Here is a 12,691-nt window from a genome sequence, read left to right on the forward strand (position 1 = left end):
ATATTGGAGCATATTATTGGCTGAAAGAGCATGATACGATTTATTCTGATAAAGTATGCTTTCTTGCAAGGAAAAAATTATCTAGCAGTTTAGCTTCATGTGTATATAAAAACACAGATGTCCCTATATTAAGCCCCCTAGTCCCATTCATCATTACTTATGACTCTCTTTGTCACACAGAACAACTTCCAGGACTGAGAATTAAACCTTCTCTTATCTCTCCTCCATAAAACGGTTAAGATGTGAGCTCCATTCTCAGCTTCCTGAGCCTTACCCTTGTGGCAGATAAGCGTCTCTTTATATGCTGCCAAGGTTTGCACACTTAAAGTTTAATTGGTGATTAATCAACCTCGGAACTTTATTGTTTAGTCTTCTTCCAGAACACTGAATAACCCACCCAATTCTACAGTTCTTGATAATATTTTCTTAGCTAAAACATTGCACAGAGAGATCCCCTCTTTCTCTAGAGGCTTTGTAATCATTTCCTCTGTGTCTAGGAGTTATCCGTGCTCAGTTTTATGTGTGATCACTGACGAATTCAGTGACAGCCAGTCAAGAGGGTCATGAGGCTCCAGTAACTCTTTTCAGAGTCTGTTTCCTTGAATCCTTTCTGACATAAACTCTGTCAGATTTCCAGGCAATAGACTCTGATGTGGAGATTTGCATGCAAGAACTGTAGTGGGGATTACTTTTCAAATCTGCATCTGGGGACCTTAAAAAAAGCAGGGAAAGATACTCAGCTCTGATGCGTTGCCACCGAATCTGCAGTGGAAGCCTGCAGAGGTCTAGAGTTCAAGAGACTTTCAACTTTGTTCTGATTTGAGGCAAGAGGACCAACCAGCTCCTTTCACTTCATCAGTTACCATTCACAAGATACTGAAGGGATCAGGACCTCCAAGACCAAGTTCTCAGTGCCAAGGAAATTTATTTACCCCAGAGGGAAAAGGGCAGGGAATAAGACACAAAAGCAGGAGGTAGAGAAAAGAGGCAATGGGAGAAAGGATCAAGGGAAAACAGAAAGGTATATGTATGTTGTTGGGAGCAGGTAGCAAGGTTCCACTACAAAGGACTGTGTCTCAATAGAGAGAAGACAGACCTGGTCCATAGGCAAAGGGCACTTTATAAGGTAAAAGAGGAAACCCCATGTAAGGATGTGGTGTTTTATTTTAATTGGGCATGTTGGTTAGGTGAGCCAAAGGGGACTTTTAATTGCTGAACCGTAAGAATGATTGTTGGACTTGGGTAGTCAGCCTCAGGAGGAAGAAGTGACGAAATAAGAGAATAGACTTTGGAGGCTACTTTTAGAAATGCAGTCTGATGGTTTTTAACAAGGCAGAGGGAGTGGGGGAGAAGGGCAAGGCCTGCCGGAGCCATGTTTGCTCGGGCTAGCCAGAATCCCTTACAATGCTGCCTACCGTGGAGAGAAATCACAGTGTTAGTCAAAGTACATTTCTTAAATCTCTGCAAACTTCCAACTAAGAGATTGTTCTTGCAGCTTCGAACCTGTTACCTTTTAGGAAGGTTGTGGGAAGAGGGGGCAGGAGCTGCGAACTGAGGCATCTACTGCTTATGTTTTCAGAGCGGTTTTAGAAAATGCCACCCCAAACATTTATAAATGTTCCTAGTGTTCATTTGTCCATTTGTTTGGTTTTTTTATAGAAGTGAAATGTACAAAGTGAAATTAAACTCAACATTATATGCCAGAAATTTTAATTGTGAGCAGCCACATTACTTAACTTTTCACATGTAAGTGGTTTTCCTGCAGTAAAGCGGTGACACTAGCTGTATGCCAGTCTGCATGCAGCGAGACGAGGTGATGAGGGTTCAAAGCCACAGCCATCCTGCTCTCTGGAACAGCATGATTCCCTATGACTCTAAATTGTATTAATGGCTTTACTGGGTCAAGTACTAAATTAGAGTTTCAGGCTTGGCTTGCACACCAACTTGGTTGGAAGCAGTTAGTTCTGTGAGGCATTTGGAGGGGCTCTTTCATGTGCTTGTTTATTTATGGCACCATTCTTTTATTAATAAAAAGGCCATAGTTATAGGTGTATCTAGCCTTTTCACAGTTTTGAATTGGGATGAAAACATTACACTTTATGAAATACATTTCTATGGGTTTTTACAAATAAATACTCATAAGAAAAACATCAAAATAAAATAAATGAAACAATAAAGAGAACAAATTCTGTAAATTTCTTTTATGCTCTGTATGTTGTAAACACAGCAGTCTGGCCTAGTTGGATTAGATTTTCCAAAGTGTCCTCTGTATTAACTTCTCCATTATGTCAATTACGTGAATTGTACATTCTTCCTTGTAATGTCAAAATTTGAGATGTATTAATTCATGAATGAATACCTTGTTCCTCTTTGTGACTGAGTAATTGTGTTCATCCTTTGTGGGCTCATCATCACTTGTCCCTTTCGTCTGGACTGAGGAGTTTTCTGGGTTTCTCTTACTGTGATGTGTGCAAAGCTTTGGAACAGAATGCAGCTTGGATTTGGACTTCATATGTGTTGAGGTTTTCATTTTATATTGGTAAATGCTTACAAATTGTATTCCCATTTTATACCATAGTAGTGTGTTAAATTTATAAGAAATTGGCAAACCGTGTTTAAAAGTGAATTTTTATCTTCAGGACATGGAGTTTGTACTTGCTAATGCCCTCTTTAGATCTTGATATTGTTTGTTACTTCATGTTTTCATTGGTAGTAAAACCTATTTCCATTTTGACTGTAAGCTACAGTTTACCTCATTTAGTCTGTGCTTCCAGATTTCTAAACGTCTGCTTTGCTGTGTGGTTCTGGGCATTCCGTACATTCTCAGATGTTATTCTGTGATCTAGGGGCAGGTATGTGCTGTATTTCAGTTATCAACACAATCATTATACTCCTTAGATGCCTTCTACACCTGCATGTGCTTTCAACTGGGCTAGAAGTGTGCATAGTTCACACAGAACAAGGGCTATATTTGTATCCTCTCTTCTCCAGGTACAAGATTGCAAGATCTCAAAGGTACCTGCAATGGCTATTCCTGGTTGTCAACTTGACTATATCTGTAATGAACTACAATCCAGAATTGGAAGGCTCACCTGGTCCAGACCGTGAGGCAAAGTGGCTATGAATCCTAAGGACTGAGCAGATCTCTGAGTTGAAGTTCATCGGGGACAAAGCCAGTTCCAGATCCAGTCGTGGTGGTACACACCTTTATTCTGGGACACACCTGCTGGAGAGCTACAGGAACATTGGAAGAAGGAAATTTTTTCTCTTCCTTGCCTGCTTGCCTTGTGGGACTGAGCAGCTACTAGGTCATTGGACTTCCATTCACAGCTGCCGCTGACCATTGTCCCTATGACTGTAAGTCATCATAATAAATTTGCTTACTATATAGAGATTACCCATAAGTCCTGGGACTTTAGAGAACCCTGACTAATACAGTCCCTATTTCAAGATTCCCTTCCAATCCAACAATTAATTAATTGATTTATTATCTTTCTCACCCTGCTGCATATTCCCCTTGTAGAACCCAACATCATGGCTTAAATGTTTAAACAAAATGTGAAGAAATCAAATCATGGAAATTCCTTCAATAGTCTTTAGTGTTTTGTTTTGATCTTATAAAGAACCCCTCATTTTCTTTGTTCTTTCCTTTACAGAGAAAATGATTTTTTTTGGCTAGTTTTAAATGTCCAAATCAACACTATTGTACTGCAGAGATCTTAGCCTTGGAGAACAGTTGTTGAGATGGGAATGCCAGGGTTCACTAGGCAACATCTCCAGGCAGAAGGAAGTGCTTCCTAGAGGTATTTTGATGCTCTTGTCTGCAGTTAAGTGTCTCAGGCGTACTTGCTCATGTCAAGGAGAGGAAGAAAGGTGATTGAATATCATAATTAACTTTCTTTCACAAATGTTCCCAGAGTTACCGGTTGTGTTTTATTGTAAATAGAGTGGAAAGTCCTTCCTCTATCGCTAATGGATATTCTCAACTCTCTGTTTACCCACGTTTACTGCTGGCAATATATGGTTAGTTTGATTTTGAAAGTTTGTGACATGGGCCTGTATGACCTCTAGAACCATAAAGAAATATGGGTAGCCTTCTAGGGAAAATTCTGAAACGTTCAGTTGTTGGTATTCTTTCTCTCATTTGTCACATCTGGACTTGGGGATTAAGTGTTTTTCCTTCATACAAACACATTCATACTTGTTTAAATATTTAATGTTTTCATTTCAAATGTACCTAGGCTAGACATTACTTTTTTTTCTGATTTGAAAGTGTGTGTGTGTGTGTGTGTGTGTACTGTTTAATAAAGAAAAATTAAACACTGACATGATTTTATAGTTATTTAAAATCTGTCCTATAATATTACACCTAAATAAGGAATGCAATTAAATTAGTTTGCAAATGTCACCATTTACTGGGAATATGTCATGAGCTAAAGGTGAATGCATGATAAATGAGCTTAGAGGAAGCATTTAATTTCCTGCCAAACTTTTCTGAGAGGTTCTTGCAAGTGTCTTTCATCAGATCATTTTCTTATATCTCACGAAGTCTCATGCCTCATTCTGAGTGGTTACCCTTTTCCCCTTTAACCTAAAGTCCTCAACTCAGCAGTAAATAGGCAGAGCCCTTTAAAAAGATTGTTTTAAAATATTTGTTCAAGTACATTTAGACAAAAAGGCCCCATTCATACCAGAAGCATGGAATTCTAGCTTCTTGCTGCAAACTGAAACAAGACAGTCGTTTACATCAACAATATTAGATACAAACAGCGTGGAAATTTCATTGTGCCATAGATGACACAATCATACAGAAGAAAGATATTTCACAGAGAAGGGACATCATAATGCTGAAAATATACCACATAGAAAAAAATTGCTGTCTGAACTTATTCACTGAATCTAAACTACAAATCGGACTGCACAGGCTAACATTGTTAGGTCAACTGACTTTGTCTTCTGTCTCTGCTATGGGTACCTCTAAAGTACTCACTGCCCTCAGGCTTTCTGTTCACTAACAGCTGGGTTTACTCACCATCCTGCCCTTAGGTCTGAACATCACTCCAAGCTATTAAATTGTTAATACTTTGATACTGAGACAAAGTAACATACTTTAAATCTTTAGTGTTTATTTGGTAAAGAGGCTAAAGTTCACTTCAGTGACAGATAGGAGATAAAAAAAATGTCCCTATTGGTGTCTGGTTTTTCTTTTGATTATTGACACAAAGAATGTTGCTCTGAGTCCCCTCTTCTATGTTATTATTTAGTAGAGAACATTAAAACACTTCAGGTTATGGGGATCATCTCTGAGATTATATAGGGATCATAACGTGTGAACATTAAAGTGAGTCAAGGAAGAGACTGTAACATTCAAGCTGACTTCCGTAGTGGGCAGCCATGAGAACTGACATTTCTACTACTAAGAGAACTTCTGGAGTCCAGGTCACCACACAGGATAGGAATAGGTCAAGAAACCTCCAGAGGTGAAATGGAATCTGAGGGTCTATTAATGTTTCCAGGTAAGGTCTCTACTCTGTAAAGCTTCAAGGCTGACAAAAGAGCTCCAAGGGGCAGCAGCAATTTACCATCTTAGGGAAATACAGTGTCCATCTTATGTATGGTTAGCAGATGTTGCGTGAGTGTTCTCTCAGGTTAACTTAAAGTAGAGATGCTCTAAGTGACTGACATATTTTCCGAACTCTATTTACCACGATTGACTGTAAGAGTTTGAGTTTGGCACTGTGCCTTGGGGTTAATGGTCCTGGCCTGCTGTGAAAAAGCAATCAGTGGGAAACCATTTTCAGCCACTGCGCAGGAGTGATGTTTAACCCATTCACATAATCGTTATTCTCCAATGGTTATTTCACCAAAGAAAAAAAGTAGTAGAGAAGTTGTGTTCATCCTTATATCATCTCATTTCAAAGCACAAGCATCTGCCCCTGTTCTAAAGAAGTTCTGTAAAACCATTCACTTCTCCAGTGATATTTTGGGATCTCTCAAAGTGAGAGATCTGACTCTGAGCAGACTTTCCTGATACTCATTCCAGTCCCGGGGTAGTTCATTCCATTATCCTCCTACTCTGCAGGGATTGACTTGTTGACTGCTGGTGTAGTGAGTGTGCTACTGGTATGATAAAGAAGACAAGGGGCATATGGACTTCATAAGGAGAGCAATTTTGAGAGAAGATTAAAATAATCAGAGTTCATAGGTGGATTTATTAAGAGAATGAAGATAGAACTTTGCAGAATGGAGACAAGACTAGTTCAGTATTTCAATAAAGAAGATACATTACTTATATTTTGCTAAGTATTTTTGTGAAGTCACATTAGATAAAATGTTTTGTGTTATGTATTTTACTTGAAAATGCTAGATAACAGATTCATTCTTAGGGCAATATTGTATAATGTATAATTCTAAACAATAGCCAATATATTTTGAGTAAGAGAATAATTGCCTTAGGGTTTCCATTGCTGTTAAGAGGCACCATGACCAAGGCAACTCTTAGAAAGGAAATCACTTAATTGGGGCTGGCTTACTGATTCTGAGGTTCAGTCTATTATCATCATGGCAGAAAGCTTGGGAGAAGGAACTGAGAGTTCTATATCTTGTTCTGAAGACAAACAAGAAAATACAGACTTGCAGGAAACTAGGGGGAGGACCTCAAAGCCTACCCCTACAGTGACACACTTTTTTCAACAAGGTCACACCTCCTAATATTTCTACTCCCTGGGCTAAGCATATTCAAACCACCACATGCCACTCCCTGGCTCCCATAGGCTTGTTCAAATATCTGAGTCTGTGGGGACCATACCTAGCCATAGCACAGTGCAAAATAAATTTAGTCAAAGTTGAAAAGTCCCCATAGTCTATCACAGTTTCAACAATGTTTAATGTACAAAATTCATAATCTCTTCCGAGATCCATCTAATAGCATAACTGTAATTTCCTATAAAATCAAAATACAAAAGCAGACTGCATAGCTCCAACATCACAGGATATACATTACCATTCCAAAATGACATAGTGAGGAAATTCTCCATAAAAGCAAGACTGAAAACCAGCTAGGATATTCCAAACTCTGCATCTCCATGCCTAATATCAAAGTACTCATCAGATCTCCAATTCCTTTCTGCTTTGATGACTGGAACACACTTTGTTTTTTTTTTCTTTTAGAATGTTTTCACTCCCTGTTAGCAGCTTTCCTCAGTGGGTATCCCAAGGGTCTGACATCTCTAGCATCTTTGGATTTCCAAGGCAACTTCATCTTTATATCTTCTTCTTCCAATATCTGGGATCTACACATGATCTTCTGGACTCCTCTAAAGGGCTTAAGTCACATTTCCAACTCTTCGTTCTGTAGAACTTAAAGGTCTGGTTGACTCTACTCCACTGCTGCTGCTCTTCCTTGTTCTCGTCCTATGGTACTGGCATCTCTAACAAGCTAGGGTTTCTCCTCTCATAGGCTCCCTTTAGTGGGCCAAGCCTCAACTTCTTTACATAAACCCTTCCGTCCCGGATCATTAACTGAAACTGAGACTGCACTTTCACCAATGGCCTTCCCTGGCTTCTCACAGTGCCAGGCCTCAGCTGCTCTGTATGACCCTTTCATGCCTTCAAAGCCAGAGTCACCTGGGTGATTCCTATACATTAATAAGTCCTTATACTTTGAAAAAGGTACAACATTGGCTCTCTCTGGAACTCAGCTTGTGTGCTCTCAGAAAATCCTTCCCAGATATCACTTCAGTGATGCTGATCTCTTCTTCATCACTGCCAATTTCTTATCTCCAGCTAACCAGAATCATCAGTTGTCCCAGTAGTCCCCTTCTACTCGATTCTATAGTCAGTGTCACATGGCGGAAGCTGCCGAATTCTGCTCTGTACTGGAATTGAATCATGGATCCTTTATTCAATTATATTATCTCCAGCTTTTTGTTTTCTAAATCCTTCATTGCTTAAACTTGACTTTCTTGGTACTTGCTCTGTAGATTGACCTTGAACCCAGAGATTTGCATAGCTCTGTCTCCTGATTAAAGGCCTGTATCACTATGCCTGGACCTAAGCTTTTTTCTTCTTGAAACCTGCTGTGTACCAGGCTGGCTATAAACTAGGGACCCACTTGCCTCTCTCCTGGGATTAAAGTGATGTACCACTATGCCTGGGCCTATGCTTGTCATAACCACTATTCCTCAAATTTGGATCAAAAGCTTGTGTTTTTCAGCCTCAAGATCTGGATCACAGTTCTACTCTCTATATTTGGACTGTAGTTCATTTCAGATTAAAAATCCAAATGAAAACAATAACCAAGTTTCTTGTTTAACTGCAAAACATAAACAATAAACTTAACAGGGTGGGATATTGTTTCAAGATTGCCATGTTTCTCCTTGAAAGAGAATTCAGCTCATATTAATTCCTCTTACCCCTTTATTCTTCCAACCATACATTTTATATATTTCATTTCTCAGCTTGCTTTTTTCATTAAAAGACTTGTCATAAGGACCACAAGCAAAATTTATACGAGGCTGTTTTGAGACTTCTTTTGTCTAAGCAGCTAGGAGTAAGGTCTCTAAGCCCATTGTTGGGGGGACAGTAACACACTTCCTCCAACAAGGTCATACCTACTCCAACAAGGCCTCCGAAAAGGAGCGAATTCAACCCACCACCATTATGAAGTATTTTTTATCAGAGATAAATAAGATTAATGTGGTAATAATTTCCGAGGATCTTGTGTTTTTATTCATATGTTCATGTGTAAGTATATGCGGCGTGCATTCAAATGTGTATATATGATCCATCTGTAGAAGCTTGTGTGGGGTCTGTACACTTCTGTATGTGATGGGGAGTCTAAGGTTGATACTGAGAACCTTCCAAAGGGCTTCCAGAGCTCACAAGCGTTGCTGCTATTCACACCAGCTTGATGTAGGAGTCGTAGCCTTTTCTTCTAAGGCTACAATTACAGTTGAGCCACAACAATCTAGGTTCTGGGATTTGAATTGTTTCTGTTCCTTAAGTGATACGTGCTATTTATTTTTATTGTGTTAACTTTTCATGTGCTGTAGTCTTTTACCTGCATGTATAAGAATGTCTGAACCCTGGCTGTTCTTCCAAAGGAGCTGGGTTCATTTTCCAACACTCACATGGTAACTCACAATACTCTGTAACTCTCCTTTAGACAATAATACATTCCTTAATAATTCACCACTTTAATTTTTGAAACACGCATCTCACTGAACAATGAGCTTAGCAATTCATCTCAGCAGGATGGCCAGGAAGCTTTCAAGATGCTCCTGCTTCTACCTCTCCAGTGCTAAGACTACAAGTAGGTGTTGCTGTACCTGGCTTTTTACATACATGTTCACAGTCCAATTGAGGCCTATGGGCTCACACAGCAAGTATTTCACTAAGTGAGCAATCTCCCCTAACAATATTGCCTTCTAAGATGTACAATCTATCTCAGTAATTTGCTTCTGCTCCTAAGAAAAAACAAGCTATAATGTTTTGCTGTGATACCCATAAACAGATTTTTTTTTATGTTTGACTTAAATATTCTTTTTTTTACCATGCTTTAATCACCATCTTTATTTCTGTGCTTATTTCATTCTATTTAAAGCTAGTAAAATTCTTTTACTAATTTAATAAACAGAACAACTCTTCAACCTTTCTTTCTTTCTTTCTTTCTTTCTTTCTTTCTTTCTTTTTTTCTTTCTTTCTTTCTTCCTTCTTTTTGGCTTTTATTTATTTACACTTCAAATTATCCCCCCTCCCTGTTTCCCTCCACAAGGCCCTATCTCAACCCCTCCCCCCTCTATGGGGTGCTCCCAACCCCCTTAACCACTCTTGCCTCAGCGGCCTAGGTTCCCCTATCCTGGGTCATCAAGACTCCACAGGACCAAGGGGCTCCCTTTCCAGTGATGCCAGATAAGACAGTTCTCTGCTACATATCCAGCTGGAGCAATGGGTACCCCAGGTGTACTCCTTGATTGGTAGTTTAGTCCCCGGGAGCTGTGGGGATCTGCTTGTTTGATATTGTTGTTCTTTCTATGAAGTTGCAAAATCCTCCAACTCCTACAGTACTTGTCCCTAGCTTCCCCATTGAGGTGCTTGCTCTTAGTCCAATGTTTGTCTTTGTATATCCATATCTGTATTGGTCCTGCTCTGGCAGAACCTCTCAGAGGACAGCTATATGGGGTTCATGTATGTAAGCACAGATTTTTGTTGTACAGAAATACTTCACATTTGATGTCAAGCGCTGGCGAAGAAGCATCATTCTGACAGCCACTGACCTTATCTTGATATCTAGAAGCAACCATATAACTTCAAATAAAACCAGTACTTTGAAATTATACCTGTGTGATGTTAAACAAGTCATTTAATAATCCTTTGTTTTCTTTAAAGAATGAACAACAGTGATTATAATAACAACTATTCTCAAACTTGTAAGAAGAATAAAGCAATAATTGTGGTGATTGTTTTTATGTCAACTTGACACAAGCTAGAGTTATTTTGGAAGAAAGACACTCAGTTAAAAACAAAATCTGCATCCATTCCTCCATTGGAGGACATCTGGGTTCTTTTCAGCTTCTGGCAATTATAAATAAGGCTGCTATGAACATAGTGGTGCATGTGTCCTTGTTATATGTTGGAGCACATTTTGGGTATATATGCAGGAGTGGTATAGTTAGGTTGTCAGGTTGTACTGTGTCCAATTTTCTAAGGAACCACTAGATTGATTTCCTCTATGGTTGTACCAGCTTGCAATCCAACAATAATGGAGGAGTGTTCCTCTTTCTCCACATCCTTATCAGCATCTGCTGTCACATGAGTTTTTGCTCTTAGCCTTTCTGAATGGTGAGCGGTGGAATCTCAGAGTTCTTTTGATTTGTATTTCCATGAGGACTAAGGATGTTGAACATTTCTTTTGGTGCTTCCAAGCCATTTGATATTCCTCAGCTGAGAATTCTTTGTTTAACTCTATACCCCATTTTTAATAGGGTTATTTGGCTCTCTGGAGTCTAACTTCTTGAGTTCTTTGTATTAGCCCTTTATCAGATATAGGATTAGTAAAGATATTTTCCCAATATGTTGGTTGCCATTTTGTCCTAATGACAGTGTTCTTTGCCTTACAGAAGCTTTGCAATTTTATGAAGACCCATTGGTCGATTCTTGATCTTAGAACATAAACCACTTTTCCCCTGTCCCCATGTGTTTGAGGGTCTTTTCCACTTTCTCTTCTATTAGTTTTAGTGTATCTGGTTTTATGTTGAGGCCCTTGATCCACTTGGATTTGAGCTTTGTACAAAGAGATAAAAATGGATCAATTTGCATTCTTCTACCAGTTGAACCAGTACCATTTGTTGAAAAAAAATTTTTTTTGCACTGGATGGTTTTAGCTCCTTTATCAAAGATCAAGTGACCATAGATATGTGGGTTTATTTCTGGGTCTTCAATTCTATTCCTTTGTTCTGACTGTCTCTGTCCCAACACTATACTGTTTTATCACTATTGCTCTGTAATGGAGTTTGAGGCTTGGGATGCTGATTCCTCCGAAGTTCTTTTATTATTGGGAATAGTTTTCACTATCCTGGGTTTTTAGTTATTCCAAATGAATTTGATACTTGCTCTTTCTAACTTGATTAAGAATTAAGTTGGAACTTTGATGGGGATTGTATTGAATCTGTAGATTGCTTTTGGTAAGATGGCCAGCTTTACTATATTAATCCTGCTAATCTATGAGCATGGGAGATCTCCCAGAGCTCCCAGGTACTAACCTACCAACCAAAGAATACACATGAAGGGACCCAGAGCTCCAGTGGCATATGTAGCAGAGGATGGCCTTGTTGGCCATTAATGGGAGAGGAGGCCCTTGTTCCCAGCAAGGCTCAATGCCCCAGTGTAGGGAAATGTCAGGGCAGGGAGATAGGAATTGGTCGGTGGGTAGGAGAACACCCCCATAGAAGCAGAAGGAGGAAGGATGGGATAGGGCTTTCTAGAGGGAAAAAAAGGAAAGGTAAATAATCAAAAACAACATGGGGAAGAAGGGACTTATTTCATCTTTAGTCAGAGACCATACCTAAGGAAATCAGGGCAGGAACTAAAGGCAAGAACTGATGCTGTGGCCATGGAGAGGGGACTTACTGTTTTGCTTCTAATGGCTTTCTTGGCTTTTTTTTTTTTATAACACCCAGGACCCTCAGTGAGTGGATCACACAGTCCACAGTGAGCTGTTATCTCCCACATCATCTTCACTCAAAATGCCCTGTAGCCTTAAAGTGTAAATAAATAAAATAACCAATTAAAACAAGATAATTTGGTCAAGAAAGAAATAAAGAAAGAAATTAAAGACTTTTTTAGAATTTAATGAAAATGAGGGCACAACATACTCAAACTTATAGAACACAATGGAAGCAGTGCTGAGAAGAAAACTCATAGCTCTGGATGCCTCTAAAAAGAAAGAGCAGACAGCATACTTTAACAGCTTGACAGCACACCTAAAAGCTCTAGAACAAAAAGAAGCAAATATACCCAAGGTGAGTAGAAGTCAGGAAATAATCAAACTCAGGGCTGAAATCAACCAAGTAGAAACAAAAAGGACTATACAAAGAATCGACAAAACCAGGAACTGGTTCTTTGAGAAAAATCAACAATATATAGATAAACCCTTAGCCAGACTAACCAGAGGGCACATAGAGTGTGTCCA

Source organism: Rattus rattus, chromosome 7 (genome assembly GCF_011064425.1).
Source record: "Rattus rattus isolate New Zealand chromosome 7, Rrattus_CSIRO_v1, whole genome shotgun sequence".
NCBI classification, from domain to species: domain Eukaryota; kingdom Metazoa; phylum Chordata; class Mammalia; order Rodentia; family Muridae; genus Rattus; species Rattus rattus.